Source organism: Garra rufa, chromosome 2, assembly GCF_049309525.1.
Source record: "Garra rufa chromosome 2, GarRuf1.0, whole genome shotgun sequence".
Lineage (NCBI taxonomy): Eukaryota > Metazoa > Chordata > Actinopteri > Cypriniformes > Cyprinidae > Garra > Garra rufa.
In genome coordinates this window covers 54,611,972-54,638,878 of record NC_133362.1, presented here as the reverse complement: position 1 = coordinate 54,638,878, position 26,907 = coordinate 54,611,972, and the positions used below count along the sequence as shown (strand labels likewise).

The following is a 26,907-nucleotide window of genomic DNA, read 5'->3' as shown; positions in this document are numbered from 1 at the left end:
CATGCGAAAGTTCCCCAGTTCGAAACTGGGCGGCAACAGCTGGTGGCTTTTTCCAAAATTGCTTAAGTAGGGATCTGTTGCTTTCTTCGTCAACACTACAAAGGCCTTCTGCCAAGCCGAGTTAAAAGAACGGTGGATCCTAATCAAGTTTCTGTTGTGTAGTGGTCATCACGTTCGCCTAACACGCGAAAGGTCCTCGGTTCGAAACCGAGCAGAAACAGTGTTTCTCTTTTGTGGGTAAACATGAACTGTTTGCAAAGTCAGGGGAGGGATTTAGTTATCTTTTCCTTTATTCGTTTTACAGCAAGCGATCAGCAGGAGATTGCTGGCTGTGTTCTTTTTACAAGTTTCCATAGTGTAGTGGTTATCACGTTCGCCTCACACGCGAAAGGTCCCCAGTTCGAAACTGGGTGGAAACAGCTACTGGCTTTTTCCAAAATTGCTTAAGCCAGGCTCTGCTGCATTCTTAGTCAACACTACAAAGGCCTCTTCTGCCAAGTAGTGTTAAAAGAAGAGAGGCTCCCCGTCAGGTTTCTGTAGTGGTCATCACGTTCGCTTTACACGCGAAAGGTCCTCGGTTCCAAACTGAGCGGAAACAGCTTTTTGCCTTGGACGTAAAACATTAATTGTTTGCATCGTCAGACGAGAGATTTAGTAATCTTTTCCTTTATAGGTTTTTCAACAAGCGACCACCACGAGATTGCTGGCTGTCTTTTCTGCGCAAGTTTCTGTAGTGTAATGGTTATCACATTCACCCCACATACGAAAGGTCCCCCTTTTAAAAACTGTTCTGAAACAGCTGTTGGCTTTTTCCAAAATTGTTTAAGTAGGGATCTACTGCTTTCTTCGTAAACACTACAAATGCCTTCTGCCAAGTGGATTTACCGAGCAGAAACAGAGTTTCTCTTTTGTGGGAAAACATGAAATGTTTGCAAAGTCAAGTGAGGTGTTTAATTATCTTTTCCTTAGTTCGCTCTTCCACAAGCGATCACCAGGAGATTGCTGGCAGTCGTCTCTGCACAGGATTCCATAGTGTAGTGGTTGTCACGTTCGCCTCATGCGTAAGGTCCCCAGTTCGAAACTGGGCGGCAACAGCTGGTGGCTTTTTCCAAAATTGCTTAAGTAGGGATCTGTTGCTTTCTTCGTCAACACTACAAAGGCCTTCTGCCAAGCCGAGTTAAAAGAACGGTGAATCCTAATCAAGTTTCTGTAGTGTAGTGGTCATCACGTTTGCCTAACACGCGAAAAGTCCTTGGTTCGAAACCGAGCAGAAACAGTGTTTGTCTTTTGTGGGTAAACATGAACTGTTTGCAAAGTCAGGGGAGGGATTTAGTTATCTTTTCCTTTATTCGTTTTACAGCAAGCGATCACCAGGAGATTGCTGGCTGTGTTCTTTTTGCAAGTTTCCATAGTGTAGTGGTCATCACGTTCGCCTCACACACGAAAGGTCCCCAGTTCGAAACTGGGTGGAAACAGCTACTGGCTTTTTCCAAAAATGCTTAAGCCAGGCTCTGCTGCATTCTTAGTCAACACTACAAAGGCCTCTTCTGCCAAGTAGTGTTAAAAGAAGAGAGGCTCCCCGTCAGGTTTCTGTAGTGGTCATCACGTTCGCTTTACACGCGAAAGGTCCTCGGTTCCAAACTGAGCGGAAACAGCTTTTTGCCTTGGACGTAAAACATTAATTGTTTGCATCGTCAGACGAGATATTTAGTAATCTTTTCCTTTATAGGTTTTTCAACAAGCGATCACCAAGAGATTGCTGGATGTCTTCTTTGTATAAGTTTCTGTAGTGTAATGGTTATCACATTCACCTCACATACGAAAGGTCCCCAGTTTGAAACTGTGCTGAAACAGCTGTTGGCTTTTTCCAAAATTGTTTAAGTAGGGATCTACTGCTTTCTTCGTAAACACTACAAATGCCTTCTGCCAAGTGGATTTACCGAGCAGAGACAGTGTTTCTCTTTTGTGGGAAAACATGAAATGTTTGCAAAGTCAGGTGAGGTGTTTAATTATCTTTTCCTTAGTTCGCTCTTCCACAAGCGATCACCAGGAGATTGCTGGCAGTCCTCTCTGAACAGGATTCCATAGTGTAGTGGTTGTCACGTTCCCCTCATGCGAAAGTTCCCCAGTTCGAAACTGGGCGGCAACAGCTGGTGGCTTTTTCCAAAATTGCTTAAGTAGGGATCTGTTGCTTTCTTCGTCAACACTACAAAGGCCTTCTGCCAAGCCGAGTTAAAAGAACGGTGGATCCTAATCAAGTTTCTGTTGTGTAGTGGTCATCACGTTCGCCTAACACGCGAAAGGTCCTCGGTTCGAAACCGAGCAGAAACAGTGTTTCTCTTTTGTGGGTAAACATGAACTGTTTGCAAAGTCAGGGGAGGGATTTAGTTATCTTTTCCTTTATTCGTTTTACAGCAAGCGATCACCAGGAGATTGCTGGCTGTGTTCTTTTTACAAGTTTCCATAGTGCAGTGGTTATCACGTTCGCCTCACACGTGAAAGGTCCCCAGTTCGAAACTGGGTGGAAACAGCTACTGGCTTTTTCCAAAATTGCTTAAGCCAGGCTCTGCTGCATTCTTAGTCAACACTACAAAGGCCTCTTCTGCCAAGTAGTGTTAAAAGAAGAGAGGCTCCCCGTCAGGTTTCTGTAGTGGTCATCACGTTCGCTTTACACGCGAAAGGTCCTCGGTTCCAAACTGAGCGGAAACAGCTTTTTGCCTTGGACGTAAAACATTAATTGTTTGCATCGTCAGACGAGAGATTTAGTAATCTTTTCCTTTATAGGTTTTTCAACAAGCGACCACCACGAGATTGCTGGCTGTCTTTTCTGCGCAAGTTTCTGTAGTGTAATGGTTATCACATTCACCCCACATACGAAAGGTCCCCCTTTTAAAAACTGTTCTGAAACAGCTGTTGGCTTTTTCCAAAATTGTTTAAGTAGGGATCTACTGCTTTCTTCGTAAACACTACAAATGCCTTCTGCCAAGTGGATTTACCGAGCAGAAACAGAGTTTCTCTTTTGTGGGAAAACATGAAATGTTTGCAAAGTCAAGTGAGGTGTTTAATTATCTTTTCCTTAGTTCGCTCTTCCACAAGCGATCACCAGGAGATTGCTGGCAGTCGTCTCTGCACAGGATTCCATAGTGTAGTGGTTGTCACGTTCGCCTCATGCGTAAGGTCCCCAGTTCGAAACTGGGCGGCAACAGCTGGTGGCTTTTTCCAAAATTGCTTAAGTAGGGATCTGTTGCTTTCTTCGTCAACACTACAAAGGCCTTCTGCCAAGCCGAGTTAAAAGAACGGTGGATCCTAATCAAGTTTCTGTAGTGTAGTGGTCATCACGTTCGCCTAACACGCGAAAAGTCCTTGGTTCGAAACCGAGCAGAAACAGTGTTTGTCTTTTGTGGGTAAACATGAACTGTTTGCAAAGTCAGGGGAGGGATTTAGTTATCTTTTCCTTTATTCGTTTTACAGCAAGCGATCACCAGGAGATTGCTGGCTGTGTTCTTTTTGCAAGTTTCCATAGTGTAGTGGTCATCACGTTCGCCTCACACACGAAAGGTCCCCAGTTCGAAACTGGGTGGAAACAGCTACTGGCTTTTTCCAAAAATGCTTAAGCCAGGCTCTGCTGCATTCTTAGTCAACACTACAAAGGCCTCTTCTGCCAAGTAGTGTTAAAAGAAGAGAGGCTCCCCGTCAGGTTTCTGTAGTGGTCATCACGTTCGCTTTACACGCGAAAGGTCCTCGGTTCCAAACTGAGCGGAAACAGCTTTTTGCCTTGGACGTAAAACATTAATTGTTTGCATCGTCAGACGAGATATTTAGTAATCTTTTCCTTTATAGGTTTTTCAACAAGCGATCACCAAGAGATTGCTGGATGTCTTCTTTGTATAAGTTTCTGTAGTGTAATGGTTATCACATTCACCCCACATACGAAAGGTTCCCCTTTTGAAACTGTTCTGAAACAGCTGTTGGCTTTTTCCAAAATTGTTTAAGTAGGGATCTACTGCTTTCTTCGTAAACACTACAAATGCCTTCTGCCAAGTGGATTTACCGAGCAGAGACAGTGTTTCTCTTTTGTGGGAAAACATGAAATGTTTGCAAAGTCAGGTGAGGTGTTTAATTATCTTTTCCTTAGTTCGCTCTTCCACAAGCGATCACCAGGAGATTGCTGGCAGTCCTCTCTGAACAGGATTCCATAGTGTAGTGGTTGTCACGTTCCCCTCATGCGAAAGTTCCCCAGTTCGAAACTGGGCGGCAACAGCTGGTGGCTTTTTCCAAAATTGCTTAAGTAGGGATCTGTTGCTTTCTTCGTCAACACTACAAAGGCCTTCTGCCAAGCCGAGTTAAAAGAACGGTGGATCCTAATCAAGTTTCTGTTGTGTAGTGGTCATCACGTTCGCCTAACACGCGAAAGGTCCTCGGTTCAAAACCGAGCAGAAACAGTGTTTCTCTTTTGTGGGTAAACATGAACTGTTTGCAAAGTCAGGGGAGGGATTTAGTTATCTTTTCCTTTATTCGTTTTACAGCAAGCGATCACCAGGAGATTGCTGGCTGTGTTCTTTTTGCAAGTTTCCATAGTGTAGTGGTTATCACGTTCGCCTCACACGCGAAAGGTCCCCAGTTCGAAACTGGGTGGAAACAGCTACTGGCTTTTTCCAAAATTGCTTAAGCCAGTGCTCTGCTGCATTCTTAGTCAACACTACAAAGGCCTCTTCTGCCAAGTAGTGTTAAAAGAAGAGAGGCTCCCCGTCAGGTTTCTGTAGCGGTCATCGCGTTCGCTTTACACGCGAAAGGTCCTCAGTTCCAAACTGAGCGGAAACAGCTTTTTGCCTTGGACGTAAAACATTAATTGTTTGCATCGTCAGACGAGAGATTTAGTAATCTTTTCCTTTATAGGTTTTTCAACAAGCGATCACCACTAGATTGCTGGCTGTCTTCTCTGCACAAGTTTCTGTAGTGTATTGGTTATCACATTCACCTCACATACGAAAGGTCCCCAGTTTGAAACAGCTGTTGGCTTTTTCCAAATTGTTTAAGTAGGGATCTACTGCTTTCTTCGTAAACACTACAAATGCCTTCTGCCAAGTGGATTTACCGAGCAGAGACAGTGTTTCTCTTTTGTGGGAAAACATGAAATGTTTGCAAAGTCAGGTGAGGTGTTTAATTATCTTTTCCTTAGTTCGCTCTTCCACAAGCGATCACCAGGAGATTGCTGGCAGTCATCTCTGCGCGGGATTCCATAGTGTAGTGGTTGTCATGTTCCCCTCCTGCGAAAGGTCCCCAGTTCGAAACTGGGCGGCAACAACTGGTGGCTTTTTCCAAAATTGCTTAAGTAGGGATCTGTTGCTTTTTTCGTCAACACTACAAAGGCCTTCTGCCAAGCCGAGTTAAAAGAACGGTGTATCCGAATCAAGTTTCTGTAGTGTAGTGGTCATCACGTTCGCCTAACACGCGAAAGGTCCTCGGTTCGAAACCGAGCAGAAACAGTGTTTTTCTTTTGTGGGTAAACATGAACTGTTTGCAAAGTCAGGGGAGGGATTTAGTTATCTTTTCCTTTATTCGTTTTACAGCAAGCGATCACCAGGAGATTGCTGGCTGTGTTCTTTTTGCAAGTTTCCATAGTGTAGTGGTCATCACGTTCGCCTCACACACGAAAGGTCCCCAGTTCGAAACTGGGTGGAAACAGCTACTGGCTTTTTCCAAAATTGCTTAAGCCAGGCTCTGCTGCATTCTTAGTCAACACTACAAAGGCCTCTTCTGCCAAGTAGTGTTAAAAGAAGAGAGGCTCCCCGTCAGGTTTCTGTAGTGGTCATCACGTTCGCTTTACACGCGAAAGGTCCTCGGTTCCAAACTGAGCGGAAACAGCTTTTTGCCTTGGACGTAAAACATTAATTGTTTGCATCGTCAGACGAGAGATTTAGTAATCTTTTCCTTTATAGGTTTTTCAACAAGCGACCACCACGAGATTGCTGGCTGTCTTTTCTGCACAAGTTTCTGTAGTGTAATGGTTATCACATTCACCCCACATACGAAAGGTCCCCCTTTTGAAACTGTTCTGAAACAGCTGTTGGCTTTTTCCAAAATTGTTTAAGTAGGGATCTACTGCTTTCTTCGTAAACACTACAAATGCCTTCTGCCAAGTGGATTTACCGAGCAGAAACAGAGTTTCTCTTTTGTGGGAAAACATGAAATGTTTGCAAAGTCAAGTGAGGTGTTTAATTATCTTTTCCTTAGTTCGCTCTTCCACAAGCGATCACCAGGAGATTGCTGGCAGTCGTCTCTGCACAGGATTCCATAGTGTAGTGGTTGTCACGTTCGCCTCATGCGTAAGGTCCCCAGTTCGAAACTGGGCGGCAACAGCTGGTGGCTTTTTCCAAAATTGCTTAAGTAGGGATCTGTTGCTTTCTTCGTCAACACTACAAAGGCCTTCTGCCAAGCCGAGTTAAAAGAACGGTGGATCCTAATCAAGTTTCTGTAGTGTAGTGGTCATCACGTTCGCCTAACACGCGAAAAGTCCTTGGTTCGAAACCGAGCAGAAACAGTGTTTGTCTTTTGTGGGTAAACATGAACTGTTTGCAAAGTCAGGGGAGGGATTTAGTTATCTTTTCCTTTATTCGTTTTACAGCAAGCGATCACCAGGAGATTGCTGGCTGTGTTCTTTTTGCAAGTTTCCATAGTGTAGTGGTCATCACGTTCGCCTCACACACGAAAGGTCCCCAGTTCGAAACTGGGTGGAAACAGCTACTGGCTTTTTCCAAAAATGCTTAAGCCAGGCTCTGCTGCATTCTTAGTCAACACTACAAAGGCCTCTTCTGCCAAGTAGTGTTAAAAGAAGAGAGGCTCCCCGTCAGGTTTCTGTAGTGGTCATCACGTTCGCTTTACACGCGAAAGGTCCTCGGTTCCAAACTGAGCGGAAACAGCTTTTTGCCTTGGACGTAAAACATTAATTGTTTGCATCGTCAGACGAGATATTTAGTAATCTTTTCCTTTATAGGTTTTTCAACAAGCGATCACCAAGAGATTGCTGGATGTCTTCTCTGCACAAGTTTCTGTAGTGTAATGGTTATCATATTCACCTCACATACGAAAGGTCCCCAGTTTGAAACTGTGCTGAAACAGCTGTTGGCTTTTTCCAAAATTGTTTAAGTAGGGATCTACTGCTTTCTTCGTAAACACTACAAATGCCTTCTGCCAAGTGGATTTACCGAGCAGAGACAGTGTTTCTCTTTTGTGGGAAAACATGAAATGTTTGCAAAGTCAGGTGAGGTGTTTAATTATCTTTTCCTTAGTTCGCTCTTCCACAAGCGATCACCAGGAGATTGCTGGCAGTCATCTCTGCACAGGATTCCATAGTGTAGTGGTTGTCACGTTCCCCTCATGCGAAAGTTCCCCAGTTCGAAACTGGACGGCAACAGCTGGTGGCTTTTTCCAAAATTGCTTAAGTAGGGATCTGTTGCTTTCTTCGTCAACACTACAAAGGCCTTCTGCCAAGCCGAGTTAAAAGAACGGTGGATCCTAATCAAGTTTCTGTTGTGTAGTGGTCATCACGTTCGCCTAACACGCGAAAGGTCCTCGGTTCGAAACCGAGCAGAAACAGTGTTTCTCTTTTGTGGGTAAACATGAACTGTTTGCAAAGTCAGGGGAGGGATTTAGTTATCTTTTCCTTTATTCGTTTTACAGCAAGCGATCACCAGGAGATTGCTGGCTGTGTTCTTTTTACAAGTTTCCATAGTGTAGTGGTTATCACGTTCGCCTCACACGCGGAGGCCAGCCGCACGTAGGTGTAGAGCGCTGACTAGCCAATAGGAACAAAGGACGGGCCATGGAGGCGGGCCGAATAAATTACACACAATTAGAGGTTCGAATCCCGCCTCGGCCACAAATAACGCAAAATGAATTTGTAATCGTCTTTCATGTAGATACACGCTAAGAACGATTTATATATAATAAACGAACTTTGTGCACAAAGATAAAATAAAATGTTAAATAATTATTCTTGTGTAGAATGTACAAAATGTACAATCTTAATAAACATTTACATTATAATAGGGTGTAGTTATGTTTGATATAGAAAATATTTGAATGTGACTAACTGATAATAACATTTTGATCATATTTTAGACCTCTATGTTTAAAGAGACATTCACTTCATATTTGTATAACTATGTTCAGAAAACCCCTATATATGAAATATAACCAATAAACAGCAAAAAAGTAAGTTTCTAATTTTTTTTATAGGCCTAGTTCAATAATATACATATTATATAAAACTGAAAAAATGTAATTACAGTACAGTACTAACCAAAATATATAATAGTTAAATATATATTAAATAATTATAGATTAAACAACAACAATAATAAAATCTAAAGTTGTGAAGAACACAGGAAAAACTAGAAAAATATGTTCTTTATTAAATAATTATGACCAATTATGAATGTTTAATAGTAACAGTTATTAACATTTAGTGTTTACAAACCTGAGCAAGATAATAACAATGCAAGTCTATAAAATTAACTTAAGTCTATAAAAGTCTATTAACAAAACACCAAAACACAATGCAAATGTGGCCAATACTGGTACTTTAATGAACAAATGGGAATAAATGAAACAATTTAAATTTAAAGATTAAATAATAATGATAATAATAACAAAATCTAAAGCTGTTTAAAACACAAGTGGAAAAAAACAATTAAATACAGAGTTTAATAGTAACAGTTATTATACTAACGTTTAGAAAACTAAGCAAGATCAAATAACAATGCAAGTCAATAAAAAAACAACAACAACAAAAAAAACAACAACAATGCAAGACAATATTACTTTTGGTATTTTAATGAACAAATAGAAATAAATTAAATAATTTTAAATTATAGAATAAATAATAATAATAGAAACTTAAGTTGTAGATAATACAGGAAAAGACATGAACAAATATTTTAAAATTAAATAATTATGTACAGAGTTTAACAGTAACCGTTATTAACATATAGTGTTTACAAAACTGGGCACAAACAATGCAAGTCAACAAAATAAACCCCCACTAAAATACAATGAAATATAATAAAATATAATAAAATACAATACTTGTGGTATTTCAGTGAACAAATAGAAATAAATTAAATAATTTAAAAAAATAATAATTTTAAAAGTGCAACAAAATATATATACCCACATACATAACTTTGTGCAAGGATTATTATTGGCAAATGACATGCCCAGACCTCAAATACTGTTTTGTAACACAGTGAAGTCATTTTTTCTTTTCCTCCATCCACCTCTGTTTCTCAGCCTCATAGAACGGAGACTGCTGAAAGTCTCTCCACGACATTTCTGCATTCATTCCCTGAGCCTGATAAAGGGAAAACACTTTAGCAGGACAGTAAATGTATTTGCCAGCCACTCCAGGGAAACCAGCATGTATATGAGGACTGTTGGGTCCTTGTTTTAGTGGCAGGTGGCAGAATCTGCACAAACGGCCAGAAGGATGCTCCACTGCTGACTTCCGCTTGCTCCTCTCCTCAGTGACCTTCTTCCTTTCTGCCCCTCTCTGCTTAGAGGCCTCTAGTTCCCGCTGAAAAAAAGGAGTCTCTGCAAAGTCTTCAAAAGGCATTCTGGGGTTCGTCAGGCCCTCTGCTGAATATGTGTCAAATACTTTCTTGGAGCAGTAGAAGTATTTAACATCACTACCTTGATAAAAGAAATGAATTGAGGAGCCATCACCCATGTATCGAGACTTAGGCTGGCCACAGGCTAAACAGGATCTAGTTTGTTTTTTTTGTGGTGCCTGCTGCTGTTGTTGTTGCTGCTGAAAGGCCTGCTGCTTCTCTACGATGTCCTTCACCATCTTCTCGAGTGCTGTCTGGTCCAGAGGGACAGCCTCAGGAACAGTCTTTGCAGGTGGATTGACTGGGGCAGGTGGCAGTACTGTCACTGGGACACTGGTAGTTTCACTACCTGAGTGAAGACGCTGCCACAACTGTTGTGTCTCCAAGAGCTTTTCAGGGCTGGTGTTGAGAGAAGCATTGGTGTTCTTTTTTTTAGCAAGGTGTTTTATGTACCTGCTTATGTGCTGCTTTGTGGTTGAGTGCAGAAGGCTGTTGGGGTCAGTGCAGGCACTCTGTACCATAGCAGCATATTCAGCATCCACCTTTGTAAGTAGGTCCTTGCTCCCATGGTGCTTAGCCAGCAAACTATCAATGGCATTTCTCATTGGATCCGTCCATCTGTTATGGTCCAACACAAAGACTCTGCCACCTGTCTTAATCGGTCCAGTGCGAGCAGCACAGGGAGAAGCAGCTACAGGCAGTGGTGATGTGCTTGGGAGTTCTAAAAGAGATTCACAAAAGTACTAAATTAAGTATTTATTTTTTGTGTGCATAGATGAGGCAGACAGAATACACACATTGACGCCTGTATGCATAATATGATTACCTGCATCTAATAGACACTCCACAGATGTTTGTTCCTTCACTGACACAGCACTTGGAGTGGAAAACTGGTGAAAAATGACAGTCTGTGGGGTGGTCTCTGGTTCTGGAGCAAGAGGGGTCTCAGCAGAAGAGGTATCGTCTAAGCATTCCTGAAATTGAGCAAAATGAGTGTAATAAAAAATGTTAGTTTTTTTAATCAATAGTCATAGTCTGTTATCAAAAAAGTTTAAAGGCTCACCTGAGATGGAAATGAGAATGGAATGCCAGATGAAGACACTTCTTGCATCTCTGCATCTCCTAGGTCTGTCTTCATGCTTTTGTGTTTGCCAAAGTCAAGAGGCACAGGTCGACAGCCTGGCTCCACATATTGCAGGCCAAACCTCTCTCTTGTGTCCCTGCTGGAGATGTGCAGAGCTGGATATTTGGGTTGCCCTGTCACTCTTATAGATGCCCTGTTTAACTCCATCATCAAAACAGGGTCAAACACTCCAGGTAAGACAACCCCAGGCTGCTTCAGGTCCACTAGCCGCTGATAATTCCAGCGCGCCACACCAGTCATTCCCTGTGCCTGGAACAACTCAGGAGAGACGCGATTGCCTGTTACCCACTGAGCCTGGTGAAAATGAAACCCCTCCTGCTGGGAAGTGCCTCTGACGGGGATCCAAATGGGGACAGCAGCTCCATCACCCTTGACATGATTGAGCTGTAGGGTTCCACCATGCCTGTAGAGGATTCCTTCCTCCACCTCAGGGTCACTTAGGCAGCCTCTAAGAATGTGGATACGCTGAATCCACCACATTTTTAACATTGATGGTTTAAAAAGAAAGATGTTGTTGGGATCCTTTGCCAGATGGAAATGGTGAAGCACTTCTTCCACTCTTTGGAGCAGCTCTCTGGGATGTGGCACTTTTGTCCTGCAGTGCTCTCTGATGTGCTGCTTGGTGGGATTAGCAGGCTCGATACCACAGAATTTGTATGCTTTCTTCAGTTTTTCCATGTCACTTTGATCAACTACAGAGAAGGCAGAAGAGAGGAACTGGCAGAATGAGCTGTACAGAGGATGGTGCTCCGAAAAACACTCCCTGGTGAACCGCCGCATACAGTGAAACAAGTCCAGTTTAACAACCATGTCCTCATTGAACTTCCGGCAAGCGGCATGTAAATTCTTGAGGTTTCCTGATGTAACCTCTGCCACAATAGCTTCAGTGGTCCTCCAGGCTTCCCACTGCTGGTGCTCATAAGGTCCTGGGTCCATCACTCTGAAAGCGGCACAGCAGTCCCTAATTACATAAAAGGGGAAAGTTAAATTAAGTTTAATGTATTTGACATGCATAACCTTGATTCGTGATTCATACCTGTCCACCCACTGGTACTTGGCCTTGGGAATACCAGCAGCACTGTAGCGATTGGCCAGCCCACAGTACATTGACTCCAGGGAGTGCTCACTTTCACTCTGCAGCATCACCCAGGACAGAATCATCCAGTTCTCATTCATCACAGCATAGGATGACATTGTGCCAGATGAGAGGGTCACTTTTCTAGCAACTTTGCGTGTGTGATCTGACCTGAACACCTGTCCAAAAGTGCCTTGTAGGAGCTGAGTGAGAGCTGCTTCCTGCCGCTGATATTCATGAAGAAGGCACTCTACTAAATAGTGTGCAGAGACAGACACCCCATGCCACCCATCAGTGTCTTCGTAACCCCCAAACGGTCCAGGTGTGTCATCCTTCCTCAGTGCCCCAGTGATGGTTTTCTGACCATACAGCCCTGCTTCAGCATCCCTGACGTTCTGCACACTGAGAAGGTAGGCCAGATGGGCTCTTTCATATTTAAGGTGAAGTGCCTCAGACAGCTGGTTGGCCATGTCATTAGGGGATTTTCCAGAGCGCCTCAGTTCATCCATTACTGTTTTACAGATTGCCTTCTTATGGGTGAGGAAGGCTGGCAAGATGTTTGTGAATCGCTGTGGTAGCATGTCTAGCGAACCAGTATTTTTTGCATGCCTTACAACACAGACGTGAAGCAAGGATGTAATATTGGCTGGTAGTACCAAGGACCACTCGGGGTCTTCCCACACCAGAGGACACAACATTAGGACTTTGACAGCCGTAGAGACAAGGCAGGATGTAATTGTTCCTAAGCCTTTCCATTATACTGTGCTCAGGTTTCCAAATGAAAAAGGGATGGAGCTGGAAGTATTTGGGTGACGGAAGACCAGTGTTTGTCTCTATAAGCTCAGGCTGAGGTGGATAGCGCCACAAGGAGACCATATTCATGAGGTTTCTTACTGGGTATGATCCTGGCCAGAGCCCCATGGACTCCATCTCTGTCTTCATCCAAATTCTTTGATAAAGAGAACAGTTCCAGCGGCTAATATCTTGCAAGTAGCTGGGAACAGGTGCTTCTGTCTGTGCAGATGGCATTGATGCAGGAGTTGTAGGTGCTGATTGTGCTGCAGGGGATGGTACAGAGCCATCAGTCTGTGAAGAAGGCATACTGGGACTGGGAGGACTAGAGACTGCACGTGATGTCGGCAGAACTGCATAAATCCCAAAGTAAAAGTAAATTTATTAATTTATATTTATATATATATATGTGTGTGTGTGTGTGTGTGTGTGTGTGTGTGTGTGTGTGCGCGTGTGTAAAACACTGATTGCACATGATATGCATTTAACTGTCTTTACCTTTTTTGGCCAAGTAGCTGGGAACAGGGGCTTTGGTCAGTGCAGACGGCATTGGTGCAGGTGTTGATTGTGTTGTTGCAGGTGGTAAAGAGACTTCACCCCATGGAGAAGGCCTACACACAGGAACTGATGTAGATAGAGGCTGCAGCAGACCTGCATGAAACAGCACAAGGAGGAAATTAAAAACATAACAAAACATCTAATTCACATGATGTGTGGTTAACTATCTTAACCTTTTTTGGTCGAGTAGCTGGGAACAGGGGCTTTGGTCAGTGCAGACGGCATTGGTGCAGGTGTTGATTGTGTTGTTGCAGGTGGTAAAGAGACTTCACTCCATGGAGAAGGCCTACACACAGGAACTGATGTAGATAGAGGCTGCAGCAGACCTGCATGAAACAGCACAAGGAGAAAATAAAAATATATATTAAAACACAGAATGTACACAATGTGTATTTAATTGTCTTGACTACATTAAACTACTAGAATCATTGTTTATTCTATCATTCTATTTATTCTTGTAATGCAAGTTATAATAAACATTCCACAACAACAAATAAGACCAGTTTAAATACCATGCATACAATTCATGAAGTGCACTCACCCTCACCACTGGCATGTTCAACCCTTAACAGTAGTTAGAACAAAAGAACATGTTTTTTAGAACAGGCAAGAACACTGCCAAAAAAACAACTAAGATAATTAAATTCAGACATGGAGGATCAGAAGTCTGTATGTAACAGAATAAGCCTCCAAATCTGATGTGATAAATTAACCTGCTGTAGAAACGACTGTGGATCCCATGGCTTCAGATGATCCTGAAAATTAAGCATTACAATTTGAATAGTTTTCCTCCAGTGTGTGCAATTTAATGCGTCATAAACATGCTGAACTTGACATGGCTCTGTCTAACACACATGACGTGATTCTTAATTCACTTACTCAGCTGTGTTAGATATTTTGTTGGAGAAAGACTCAGCATAATTTTCTCCAGTTCTTCATCCTCCTCCATCACTATAAAACAAAATCAATGCATCAGTAGGCTTTAATAATCAATATAAGCAAATTTGCATGAATTTTATTAACTTACCAGGCTGATCAGAGGCACTACTGGAAGTAACAGGTGGTCTTCCAGTAGAAGCTGATGGTGATTGCAATGGAGGAGTGTTTATCGTTAGCTGTTTTTGCTGCAGTTTTAAAAGATACTGCTGCAAGTTGTACATTTTGCTGCCTGGAACACACTTCTGCTTCATTATAAAGAAAGCATATCCGTCTGCCCTGGTATCCCAAATTTTTCTCCAAGTATCTTTTGCTCTTGTTCCAAATCCAACAGTATTGTCATCCTCTATCAAAACTGGCACTGGATTTGGCCTTTGAGACAGATACCGTTTAAGATCCTCAATTTCCTTAAAGCTTCTTGAGTATTCAAGAAAGGAAATGAGGCTGTCCTTGCAAGGACCCTCTGGGTTAAACTGCCCAGCCTGTTCTTCTTCCTCAACCTTATCGAACAGGTACAAAGCATAGCCGACATCATTCTCCAATAACCACCTGAAAGGCTTGCCCTTGTACTTGCCGAACTGAAGAATGTATTCTCCCAACACCTCTTGCCTGTCAGAGACATCCCCTCCTCTCTGTAAGACAACAGAACGGGCATTCATCCTGACCAGATCTTCTCTTTGAGGTGTTGACTTATCCTGCAGTGAAGGGTTGTCTTTAATTCTTTTTGCCTCTTCTGATGGGTCCCGGCGTAAATGACCCGATGGTCCTTTCCTGAAAGACACCTTGACTGTCCCAGGAAAAAAAACTGTTTTCTTCATGATGCTGCTCTGAAATCATGGCCACATGAAAATACATAATATAATGAAATAAGACATCAGCATCAGTTATATATAAAATAGTTATTTTAAATTGCAATAATATTTAATAATATAACTGTTTATTAGCTGAATAAATGCAGACTTAGAGCATAAGATACATTAAATTTAAAGTAATGTTTAATAAATTTGTGTTATGTAATATTTATTATATATTTCATTTAATATATGTGTGAGTGTGTATATAAAAATATTTAATATGCAAATGTATAAATAAAAACAAGTTTAACTAATTAAAAATGTTGTTTTATACACACCTTTTAAATTATGACAGTAAATTACATGCACTTTTTTGTCATTTAAAGGTAATATATGTGTGTAATACATATTAATTACATTATAAGTATTTTATCAATGTTAACATTTGTTTAAACATTTGAAGTACATAGTAAGAGATCAATGATGAAACATTCACTCTCACAAAACCAATACATGAGAATATACATGCAATTTATATGATTTTGTAAATAAAATAGAGTAAGTTAATACTGCTAAAGTATAGCATTCAACTTACCTTCTCGGTTTGATGGCTTTAATTGCGTTGATCTCGAACTCGACGTAAAAACAGCGGTCATCTGAGCGGTCACTTTTTGAAAAAGGTAAAGTGTGAGCAAAGGTACTTTAGACAATAAATTATTGTCAGCAAAATAGTTTTGTTTTGTACAACAATTCGGTAAACAGATACCCACCGATCGTAAAACTGTTCTCCCCTCCTCCACTCACAGCGAATGATTGACAGATGACACTAGACTTCTTAAATTCCCCGCCACGGGAAAAGGCGAAACAGCGCCATGAAATCTACACGTGGCCAAATATATATAGCATCCGTAGTGTTAAGCACTACCGTTAAGAATGAATGGGAAAAGTTAAGGGAAGTTAAGCTTAACTATTTTCGGCTGCCGCGCGGAAGGTCCCCAGTTCGAAACTGGGTGGAAACAGCTACTGGCTTTTTCCAAAATTGCTTAAGCCAGGCTCTGCTGCATTCTTAGTCAACACTACAAAGGCCTCTTCTGCCAAGTAGTGTTAAAAGAAGAGAGGCTCCCCGTCAGGTTTCTGTAGTGGTCATCACGTTCGCTTTACACGCGAAAGGTCCTCGGTTCCAAACTGAGCGGAAACAGCTTTTTGCCTTGGACGTAAAACATTAATTGTTTGCATCGTCAGACGAGAGATTTAGTAATCTTTTCCTTTATAGGTTTTTCAACAAGCGATCACCACGAGATTGCTGGCTGTCTTCTCTGCACAAGTTTCTGTAGTGTAATGGTTATCACATTCACCTCACATACGAAAGGTCCCCAGTTTAAAACTGTGCTGAAACAGCTGTTGGCTTTTTCCAAAATTAAGTAGGGATCTACTGCTTTCTTCGTAAACACTACAAATGCCTTCTGCCAAGTGGATTTACCGAGCAGAGACAGTGTTTCTCTTTTGTGGGAAAACATGAAATGTTTGCAAAGTCAGGTGAGGTGTTTAATTATCTTTTCCTTAGTTCGCTCTTCCACAAGCGATCACCAGGAGATTGCTGGCAGTCATCTCTGCACGGGATTCCATAGTGTAGTGGTTGTCACGTTCCCCTCCTGCGAAAGGTCCCCAGTTCGAAACTGGGCGGCAACAGCTGGTGGCTTTTTCCAAAATTGCTTAAGTAGGGATCTGTTGCTTTTTTCGTCAACACTACAAAGGCCTTCTGCCAAGCCGATTTAAAAGAACGGTGGATCCTAATCAAGTTTCTGTTGTGTAGTGGTCATCACGTTCGCCTAACACGCGAAAGGTCCTCGGTTCGAAACCGAGCAGAAACAGTGTTTCTCTTTTGTGGGTAAACATGAACTGTTTGCAAAGTCAGGGGAGGGATTTAGTTATCTTTTCCTTTATTCGTTTTACAGCAAGCGATCACCAGGAGATTGCTGGCTGTGTTCTTTTTACAAGTTTCCATAGTGTAGTGGTTATCACGTTCGCCTCGCACGCGAAAGGTCCCCAGTTCGAAACTGGGTGGAAACAGCTACTGGCTTTTTCCAAAATTGCTTAAGCCAGGCTCTGCTGCATTCTTAGTCAACACTACAAAGGCTTCTTCTGCCAAGTAGTGTTAAAAGAAGAGAGGCTCCCCGTCAGGTTTCTGTAGTGGTCATCACGTTCGCTTTACACGCGAAAGGTCCTCGGTTCCAAACTGAGCGAAAACAGCTTTTTGCCTTGGACGTAAAACATTAATTGCTTGCATCGTCAGACGAGAGATTTAGTAATCTTTTCCTTTATAGGTTTTTCAACAAGCGACCACCACGAGATTGCTGGCTGTCTTTTCTGCGCAAGTTTCTGTAGTGTAATGGTTATCACATTCACCCCACATACGAAAGGTCCCCCTTTTAAAAACTGTTCTGAAACAGCTGTTGGCTTTTTCCAAAATTGTTTAAGTAGGGATCTACTGCTTTCTTCGTAAACACTACAAATGCCTTCTGCCAAGTGGATTTACCGAGCAGAAACAGAGTTTCTCTTTTGTGGGAAAACATGAAATGTTTGCAAAGTCAAGTGAGGTGTTTAATTATCTTTTCCTTAGTTCGCTCTTCCACAAGCGATCACCAGGAGATTGCTGGCAGTCGTCTCTGCACAGGATTCCATAGTGTAGTGGTTGTCACGTTCGCCTCATGCGTAAGGTCCCCAGTTCGAAACTGGGCGGCAACAGCTGGTGGCTTTTTCCAAAATTGCTTAAGTAGGGATCTGTTGCTTTCTTCGTCAACACTACAAAGGCCTTCTGCCAAGCCGAGTTAAAAGAACGGTGAATCCTAATCAAGTTTCTGTAGTGTAGTGGTCATCACGTTTGCCTAACACGCGAAAAGTCCTTGGTTCGAAACCGAGCAGAAACAGTGTTTGTCTTTTGTGGGTAAACATGAACTGTTTGCAAAGTCAGGGGAGGGATTTAGTTATCTTTTCCTTTATTCGTTTTACAGCAAGCGATCACCAGGAGATTGCTGGCTGTGTTCTTTTTGCAAGTTTCCATAGTGTAGTGGTCATCACGTTCGCCTCACACACGAAAGGTCCCCAGTTCGAAACTGGGTGGAAACAGCTACTGGCTTTTTCCAAAAATGCTTAAGCCAGGCTCTGCTGCATTCTTAGTCAACACTACAAAGGCCTCTTCTGCCAAGTAGTGTTAAAAGAAGAGAGGCTCCCCGTCAGGTTTCTGTAGTGGTCATCACGTTCGCTTTACACGCGAAAGGTCCTCGGTTCCAAACTGAGCGGAAACAGCTTTTTGCCTTGGACGTAAAACATTAATTGTTTGCATCGTCAGACGAGATATTTAGTAATCTTTTCCTTTATAGGTTTTTCAACAAGCGATCACCAAGAGATTGCTGGATGTCTTCTTTGTATAAGTTTCTGTAGTGTAATGGTTATCACATTCACCTCACATACGAAAGGTCCCCAGTTTGAAACTGTGCTGAAACAGCTGTTGGCTTTTTCCAAAATTGTTTAAGTAGGGATCTACTGCTTTCTTCGTAAACACTACAAATGCCTTCTGCCAAGTGGATTTACCGAGCAGAGACAGTGTTTCTCTTTTGTGGGAAAACATGAAATGTTTGCAAAGTCAGGTGAGGTGTTTAATTATCTTTTCCTTAGTTCGCTCTTCCACAAGCGATCACCAGGAGATTGCTGGCAGTCCTCTCTGAACAGGATTCCATAGTGTAGTGGTTGTCACGTTCCCCTCATGCGAAAGTTCCCCAGTTCGAAACTGGGCGGCAACAGCTGGTGGCTTTTTCCAAAATTGCTTAAGTAGGGATCTGTTGCTTTCTTCGTCAACACTACAAAGGCCTTCTGCCAAGCCGAGTTAAAAGAACGGTGGATCCTAATCAAGTTTCTGTTGTGTAGTGGTCATCACGTTCGCCTAACACGCGAAAGGTCCTCGGTTCGAAACCGAGCAGAAACAGTGTTTCTCTTTTGTGGGTAAACATGAACTGTTTGCAAAGTCAGGGGAGGGATTTAGTTATCTTTTCCTTTATTCGTTTTACAGCAAGCGATCACCAGGAGATTGCTGGCTGTGTTCTTTTTACAAGTTTCCATAGTGCAGTGGTTATCACGTTCGCCTCACACGTGAAAGGTCCCCAGTTCGAAACTGGGTGGAAACAGCTACTGGCTTTTTCCAAAATTGCTTAAGCCAGGCTCTGCTGCATTCTTAGTCAACACTACAAAGGCCTCTTCTGCCAAGTAGTGTTAAAAGAAGAGAGGCTCCCCGTCAGGTTTCTGTAGTGGTCATCACGTTCGCTTTACACGCGAAAGGTCCTCGGTTCCAAACTGAGCGGAAACAGCTTTTTGCCTTGGACGTAAAACATTAATTGTTTGCATCGTCAGACGAGAGATTTAGTAATCTTTTCCTTTATAGGTTTTTCAACAAGCGACCACCACGAGATTGCTGGCTGTCTTTTCTGCGCAAGTTTCTGTAGTGTAATGGTTATCACATTCACCCCACATACGAAAGGTCCCCCTTTTAAAAACTGTTCTGAAACAGCTGTTGGCTTTTTCCAAAATTGTTTAAGTAGGGATCTACTGCTTTCTTCGTAAACACTACAAATGCCTTCTGCCAAGTGGATTTACCGAGCAGAAACAGAGTTTCTCTTTTGTGGGAAAACATGAAATGTTTGCAAAGTCAAGTGAGGTGTTTAATTATCTTTTCCTTAGTTCGCTCTTCCACAAGCGATCACCAGGAGATTGCTGGCAGTCGTCTCTGCACAGGATTCCATAGTGTAGTGGTTGTCACGTTCGCCTCATGCGTAAGGTCCCCAGTTCGAAACTGGGCGGCAACAGCTGGTGGCTTTTTCCAAAATTGCTTAAGTAGGGATCTGTTGCTTTCTTCGTCAACACTACAAAGGCCTTCTGCCAAGCCGAGTTAAAAGAACGGTGGATCCTAATCAAGTTTCTGTAGTGTAGTGGTCATCACGTTCGCCTAACACGCGAAAAGTCCTTGGTTCGAAACCGAGCAGAAACAGTGTTTGTCTTTTGTGGGTAAACATGAACTGTTTGCAAAGTCAGGGGAGGGATTTAGTTATCTTTTCCTTTATTCGTTTTACAGCAAGCGATCACCAGGAGATTGCTGGCTGTGTTCTTTTTGCAAGTTTCCATAGTGTAGTGGTCATCACGTTCGCCTCACACACGAAAGGTCCCCAGTTCGAAACTGGGTGGAAACAGCTACTGGCTTTTTCCAAAAATGCTTAAGCCAGGCTCTGCTGCATTCTTAGTCAACACTACAAAGGCCTCTTCTGCCAAGTAGTGTTAAAAGAAGAGAGGCTCCCCGTCAGGTTTCTGTAGTGGTCATCACGTTCGCTTTACACGCGAAAGGTCCTCGGTTCCAAACTGAGCGGAAACAGCTTTTTGCCTTGGACGTAAAACATTAATTGTTTGCATCGTCAGACGAGATATTTAGTAATCTTTTCCTTTATAGGTTTTTCAACAAGCGATCACCAAGAGATTGCTGGATGTCTTCTTTGTATAAGTTTCTGTAGTGTAATGGTTATCACATTCACCCCACATACGAAAGGTTCCCCTTTTGAAACTGTTCTGAAACAGCTGTTGGCTTTTTCCAAAATTGTTTAAGTAGGGATCTACTGCTTTCTTCGTAAACACTACAAATGCCTTCTGCCAAGTGGATTTACCGAGCAGAGACAGTGTTTCTCTTTTGTGGGAAAACATGAAATGTTTGCAAAGTCAGGTGAGGTGTTTAATTATCTTTTCCTTAGTTCGCTCTTCCACAAGCGATCACCAGGAGATTGCTGGCAGTCCTCTCTGAACAGGATTCCATAGTGTAGTGGTTGTCACGTTCCCCTCATGCGAAAGTTCCCCAGTTCGAAACTGGGCGGCAACAGCTGGTGGCTTTTTCCAAAATTGCTTAAGTAGGGATCTGTTGCTTTCTTCGTCAACACTACAAAGGCCTTCTGCCAAGCCGAGTTAAAAGAACGGTGGATCCTAATCAAGTTTCTGTTGTGTAGTGGTCATCACGTTCGCCTAACACGCGAAAGGTCCTCGGTTCAAAACCGAGCAGAAACAGTGTTTCTCTTTTGTGGGTAAACATGAACTGTTTGCAAAGTCAGGGGAGGGATTTAGTTATCTTTTCCTTTATTCGTTTTACAGCAAGCGATCACCAGGAGATTGCTGGCTGTGTTCTTTTTGCAAGTTTCCATAGTGTAGTGGTTATCACGTTCGCCTCACACGCGAAAGGTCCCCAGTTCGAAACTGGGTGGAAACAGCTACTGGCTTTTTCCAAAATTGCTTAAGCCAGTGCTCTGCTGCATTCTTAGTCAACACTACAAAGGCCTCTTCTGCCAAGTAGTGTTAAAAGAAGAGAGGCTCCCCGTCAGGTTTCTGTAGCGGTCATCGCGTTCGCTTTACACGCGAAAGGTCCTCAGTTCCAAACTGAGCGGAAACAGCTTTTTGCCTTGGACGTAAAACATTAATTGTTTGCATCGTCAGACGAGAGATTTAGTAATCTTTTCCTTTATAGGTTTTTCAACAAGCGATCACCACTAGATTGCTGGCTGTCTTCTCTGCACAAGTTTCTGTAGTGTATTGGTTATCACATTCACCTCACATACGAAAGGTCCCCAGTTTGAAACAGCTGTTGGCTTTTTCCAAATTGTTTAAGTAGGGATCTACTGCTTTCTTCGTAAACACTACAAATGCCTTCTGCCAAGTGGATTTACCGAGCAGAGACAGTGTTTCTCTTTTGTGGGAAAACATGAAATGTTTGCAAAGTCAGGTGAGGTGTTTAATTATCTTTTCCTTAGTTCGCTCTTCCACAAGCGATCACCAGGAGATTGCTGGCAGTCATCTCTGCGCGGGATTCCATAGTGTAGTGGTTGTCATGTTCCCCTCCTGCGAAAGGTCCCCAGTTCGAAACTGGGCGGCAACAACTGGTGGCTTTTTCCAAAATTGCTTAAGTAGGGATCTGTTGCTTTTTTCGTCAACACTACAAAGGCCTTCTGCCAAGCCGAGTTAAAAGAACGGTGTATCCGAATCAAGTTTCTGTAGTGTAGTGGTCATCACGTTCGCCTAACACGCGAAAGGTCCTCGGTTCGAAACCGAGCAGAAACAGTGTTTTTCTTTTGTGGGTAAACATGAACTGTTTGCAAAGTCAGGGGAGGGATTTAGTTATCTTTTCCTTTATTCGTTTTACAGCAAGCGATCACCAGGAGATTGCTGGCTGTGTTCTTTTTGCAAGTTTCCATAGTGTAGTGGTCATCACGTTCGCCTCACACACGAAAGGTCCCCAGTTCGAAACTGGGTGGAAACAGCTACTGGCTTTTTCCAAAATTGCTTAAGCCAGGCTCTGCTGCATTCTTAGTCAACACTACAAAGGCCTCTTCTGCCAAGTAGTGTTAAAAGAAGAGAGGCTCCCCGTCAGGTTTCTGTAGTGGTCATCACGTTCGCTTTACACGCGAAAGGTCCTCGGTTCCAAACTGAGCGGAAACAGCTTTTTGCCTTGGACGTAAAACATTAATTGTTTGCATCGTCAGACGAGAGATTTAGTAATCTTTTCCTTTATAGGTTTTTCAACAAGCGACCACCACGAGATTGCTGGCTGTCTTTTCTGCACAAGTTTCTGTAGTGTAATGGTTATCACATTCACCCCACATACGAAAGGTCCCCCTTTTGAAACTGTTCTGAAACAGCTGTTGGCTTTTTCCAAAATTGTTTAAGTAGGGATCTACTGCTTTCTTCGTAAACACTACAAATGCCTTCTGCCAAGTGGATTTACCGAGCAGAAACAGAGTTTCTCTTTTGTGGGAAAACATGAAATGTTTGCAAAGTCAAGTGAGGTGTTTAATTATCTTTTCCTTAGTTCGCTCTTCCACAAGCGATCACCAGGAGATTGCTGGCAGTCGTCTCTGCACAGGATTCCATAGTGTAGTGGTTGTCACGTTCGCCTCATGCGTAAGGTCCCCAGTTCGAAACTGGGCGGCAACAGCTGGTGGCTTTTTCCAAAATTGCTTAAGTAGGGATCTGTTGCTTTCTTCGTCAACACTACAAAGGCCTTCTGCCAAGCCGAGTTAAAAGAACGGTGGATCCTAATCAAGTTTCTGTAGTGTAGTGGTCATCACGTTCGCCTAACACGCGAAAAGTCCTTGGTTCGAAACCGAGCAGAAACAGTGTTTGTCTTTTGTGGGTAAACATGAACTGTTTGCAAAGTCAGGGGAGGGATTTAGTTATCTTTTCCTTTATTCGTTTTACAGCAAGCGATCACCAGGAGATTGCTGGCTGTGTTCTTTTTGCAAGTTTCCATAGTGTAGTGGTCATCACGTTCGCCTCACACACGAAAGGTCCCCAGTTCGAAACTGGGTGGAAACAGCTACTGGCTTTTTCCAAAAATGCTTAAGCCAGGCTCTGCTGCATTCTTAGTCAACACTACAAAGGCCTCTTCTGCCAAGTAGTGTTAAAAGAAGAGAGGCTCCCCGTCAGGTTTCTGTAGTGGTCATCACGTTCGCTTTACACGCGAAAGGTCCTCGGTTCCAAACTGAGCGGAAACAGCTTTTTGCCTTGGACGTAAAACATTAATTGTTTGCATCGTCAGACGAGATATTTAGTAATCTTTTCCTTTATAGGTTTTTCAACAAGCGATCACCAAGAGATTGCTGGATGTCTTCTCTGCACAAGTTTCTGTAGTGTAATGGTTATCATATTCACCTCACATACGAAAGGTCCCCAGTTTGAAACTGTGCTGAAACAGCTGTTGGCTTTTTCCAAAATTGTTTAAGTAGGGATCTACTGCTTTCTTCGTAAACACTACAAATGCCTTCTGCCAAGTGGATTTACCGAGCAGAGACAGTGTTTCTCTTTTGTGGGAAAACATGAAATGTTTGCAAAGTCAGGTGAGGTGTTTAATTATCTTTTCCTTAGTTCGCTCTTCCACAAGCGATCACCAGGAGATTGCTGGCAGTCATCTCTGCACAGGATTCCATAGTGTAGTGGTTGTCACGTTCCCCTCATGCGAAAGTTCCCCAGTTCGAAACTGGACGGCAACAGCTGGTGGCTTTTTCCAAAATTGCTTAAGTAGGGATCTGTTGCTTTCTTCGTCAACACTACAAAGGCCTTCTGCCAAGCCGAGTTAAAAGAACGGTGGATCCTAATCAAGTTTCTGTTGTGTAGTGGTCATCACGTTCGCCTAACACGCGAAAGGTCCTCGGTTCGAAACCGAGCAGAAACAGTGTTTCTCTTTTGTGGGTAAACATGAACTGTTTGCAAAGTCAGGGGAGGGATTTAGTTATCTTTTCCTTTATTCGTTTTACAGCAAGCGATCACCAGGAGATTGCTGGCTGTGTTCTTTTTACAAGTTTCCATAGTGTAGTGGTTATCACGTTCGCCTCACACGCGGAGGCCAGCCGCACGTAGGTGTAGAGCGCTGACTAGCCAATAGGAACAAAGGACGGGCCATGGAGGCGGGCCGAATAAATTACACACAATTAGAGGTTCGAATCCCGCCTCGGCCACAAATAACGCAAAATGAATTTGTAATCGTCTTTCATGTAGATACACGCTAAGAACGATTTATATATAATAAACGAACTTTGTGCACAAAGATAAAATAAAATGTTAAATAATTATTCTTGTGTAGAATGTACAAAATGTACAATCTTAATAAACATTTACATTATAATAGGGTGTAGTTATGTTTGATATAGAAAATATTTGAATGTGACTAACTGATAATAACATTTTGATCATATTTTAGACCTCTATGTTTAAAGAGACATTCACTTCATATTTGTATAACTATGTTCAGAAAACCCCTATATATGAAATATAACCAATAAACAGCAAAAAAGTAAGTTTCTAATTTTTTTTATAGGCCTAGTTCAATAATATACATATTATATAAAACTGAAAAAATGTAATTACAGTACAGTACTAACCAAAATATATAATAGTTAAATATATATTAAATAATTATAGATTAAACAACAACAATAATAAAATCTAAAGTTGTGAAGAACACAGGAAAAACTAGAAAAATATGTTCTTTATTAAATAATTATGACCAATTATGAATGTTTAATAGTAACAGTTATTAACATTTAGTGTTTACAAACCTGAGCAAGATAATAACAATGCAAGTCTATAAAATTAACTTAAGTCTATAAAAGTCTATTAACAAAACACCAAAACACAATGCAAATGTGGCCAATACTGGTACTTTAATGAACAAATGGGAATAAATGAAACAATTTAAATTTAAAGATTAAATAATAATGATAATAATAACAAAATCTAAAGCTGTTTAAAACACAAGTGGAAAAAAACAATTAAATACAGAGTTTAATAGTAACAGTTATTATACTAACGTTTAGAAAACTAAGCAAGATCAAATAACAATGCAAGTCAATAAAAAAACAACAACAACAAAAAAAACAACAACAATGCAAGACAATATTACTTTTGGTATTTTAATGAACAAATAGAAATAAATTAAATAATTTTAAATTATAGAATAAATAATAATAATAGAAACTTAAGTTGTAGATAATACAGGAAAAGACATGAACAAATATTTTAAAATTAAATAATTATGTACAGAGTTTAACAGTAACCGTTATTAACATATAGTGTTTACAAAACTGGGCACAAACAATGCAAGTCAACAAAATAAACCCCCACTAAAATACAATGAAATATAATAAAATATAATAAAATACAATACTTGTGGTATTTCAGTGAACAAATAGAAATAAATTAAATAATTTAAAAAAATAATAATTTTAAAAGTGCAACAAAATATATATACCCACATACATAACTTTGTGCAAGGATTATTATTGGCAAATGACATGCCCAGACCTCAAATACTGTTTTGTAACACAGTGAAGTCATTTTTTCTTTTCCTCCATCCACCTCTGTTTCTCAGCCTCATAGAACGGAGACTGCTGAAAGTCTCTCCACGACATTTCTGCATTCATTCCCTGAGCCTGATAAAGGGAAAACACTTTAGCAGGACAGTAAATGTATTTGCCAGCCACTCCAGGGAAACCAGCATGTATATGAGGACTGTTGGGTCCTTGTTTTAGTGGCAGGTGGCAGAATCTGCACAAACGGCCAGAAGGATGCTCCACTGCTGACTTCCGCTTGCTCCTCTCCTCAGTGACCTTCTTCCTTTCTGCCCCTCTCTGCTTAGAGGCCTCTAGTTCCCGCTGAAAAAAAGGAGTCTCTGCAAAGTCTTCAAAAGGCATTCTGGGGTTCGTCAGGCCCTCTGCTGAATATGTGTCAAATACTTTCTTGGAGCAGTAGAAGTATTTAACATCACTACCTTGATAAAAGAAATGAATTGAGGAGCCATCACCCATGTATCGAGACTTAGGCTGGCCACAGGCTAAACAGGATCTAGTTTGTTTTTTTTGTGGTGCCTGCTGCTGTTGTTGTTGCTGCTGAAAGGCCTGCTGCTTCTCTACGATGTCCTTCACCATCTTCTCGAGTGCTGTCTGGTCCAGAGGGACAGCCTCAGGAACAGTCTTTGCAGGTGGATTGACTGGGGCAGGTGGCAGTACTGTCACTGGGACACTGGTAGTTTCACTACCTGAGTGAAGACGCTGCCACAACTGTTGTGTCTCCAAGAGCTTTTCAGGGCTGGTGTTGAGAGAAGCATTGGTGTTCTTTTTTTTAGCAAGGTGTTTTATGTACCTGCTTATGTGCTGCTTTGTGGTTGAGTGCAGAAGGCTGTTGGGGTCAGTGCAGGCACTCTGTACCATAGCAGCATATTCAGCATCCACCTTTGTAAGTAGGTCCTTGCTCCCATGGTGCTTAGCCAGCAAACTATCAATGGCATTTCTCATTGGATCCGTCCATCTGTTATGGTCCAACACAAAGACTCTGCCACCTGTCTTAATCGGTCCAGTGCGAGCAGCACAGGGAGAAGCAGCTACAGGCAGTGGTGATGTGCTTGGGAGTTCTAAAAGAGATTCACAAAAG

The 26,907-nt window shown here is 42.0% G+C and overlaps 16 non-coding genes across 16 annotated transcripts; all 16 read left to right on the top strand.

Moving 5' to 3' along the window:
• The first annotated feature begins 346 nt into the window (after positions 1–346).
• Positions 347–419, top strand: trnav-cac (transfer RNA valine (anticodon CAC)). Its single transcript has one exon. It is a non-coding gene; the product is annotated as a tRNA-Val (tRNA).
• A 983-nt stretch (positions 420–1,402) lies between these two features.
• On the top strand, positions 1,403–1,475 carry trnav-cac (transfer RNA valine (anticodon CAC)). Its single transcript has one exon. It is a non-coding gene; the product is annotated as a tRNA-Val (tRNA).
• A 2,038-nt stretch (positions 1,476–3,513) lies between these two features.
• Positions 3,514–3,586, top strand: trnav-cac (transfer RNA valine (anticodon CAC)). The gene has a single exon. It is a non-coding gene; the product is annotated as a tRNA-Val (tRNA).
• A 982-nt stretch (positions 3,587–4,568) lies between these two features.
• trnav-cac (transfer RNA valine (anticodon CAC)) lies at positions 4,569–4,641 on the top strand. Its single transcript has one exon. It is a non-coding gene; the product is annotated as a tRNA-Val (tRNA).
• A 772-nt stretch (positions 4,642–5,413) lies between these two features.
• Positions 5,414–5,486, top strand: trnav-aac (transfer RNA valine (anticodon AAC)). The gene has a single exon. It is a non-coding gene; the product is annotated as a tRNA-Val (tRNA).
• Positions 5,487–5,612: 126 nt separating this feature from the next.
• On the top strand, positions 5,613–5,685 carry trnav-cac (transfer RNA valine (anticodon CAC)). The gene has a single exon. It is a non-coding gene; the product is annotated as a tRNA-Val (tRNA).
• A 982-nt stretch (positions 5,686–6,667) lies between these two features.
• trnav-cac (transfer RNA valine (anticodon CAC)) lies at positions 6,668–6,740 on the top strand. The gene has a single exon. It is a non-coding gene; the product is annotated as a tRNA-Val (tRNA).
• A 10,164-nt stretch (positions 6,741–16,904) lies between these two features.
• Positions 16,905–16,977, top strand: trnaa-cgc (transfer RNA alanine (anticodon CGC)). The gene has a single exon. It is a non-coding gene; the product is annotated as a tRNA-Ala (tRNA).
• Positions 16,978–17,960: 983 nt separating this feature from the next.
• Positions 17,961–18,033, top strand: trnav-cac (transfer RNA valine (anticodon CAC)). The gene has a single exon. It is a non-coding gene; the product is annotated as a tRNA-Val (tRNA).
• A 1,839-nt stretch (positions 18,034–19,872) lies between these two features.
• trnav-aac (transfer RNA valine (anticodon AAC)) lies at positions 19,873–19,945 on the top strand. The gene has a single exon. It is a non-coding gene; the product is annotated as a tRNA-Val (tRNA).
• Positions 19,946–20,071: 126 nt separating this feature from the next.
• Positions 20,072–20,144, top strand: trnav-cac (transfer RNA valine (anticodon CAC)). Its single transcript has one exon. It is a non-coding gene; the product is annotated as a tRNA-Val (tRNA).
• A 982-nt stretch (positions 20,145–21,126) lies between these two features.
• On the top strand, positions 21,127–21,199 carry trnav-cac (transfer RNA valine (anticodon CAC)). Its single transcript has one exon. It is a non-coding gene; the product is annotated as a tRNA-Val (tRNA).
• A 772-nt stretch (positions 21,200–21,971) lies between these two features.
• On the top strand, positions 21,972–22,044 carry trnav-aac (transfer RNA valine (anticodon AAC)). The gene has a single exon. It is a non-coding gene; the product is annotated as a tRNA-Val (tRNA).
• Positions 22,045–22,170: 126 nt separating this feature from the next.
• Positions 22,171–22,243, top strand: trnav-cac (transfer RNA valine (anticodon CAC)). The gene has a single exon. It is a non-coding gene; the product is annotated as a tRNA-Val (tRNA).
• Positions 22,244–23,026: 783 nt separating this feature from the next.
• trnav-aac (transfer RNA valine (anticodon AAC)) lies at positions 23,027–23,099 on the top strand. Its single transcript has one exon. It is a non-coding gene; the product is annotated as a tRNA-Val (tRNA).
• Positions 23,100–23,225: 126 nt separating this feature from the next.
• On the top strand, positions 23,226–23,298 carry trnav-cac (transfer RNA valine (anticodon CAC)). The gene has a single exon. It is a non-coding gene; the product is annotated as a tRNA-Val (tRNA).
• Positions 23,299–26,907: the final 3,609 nt, after the last annotated feature.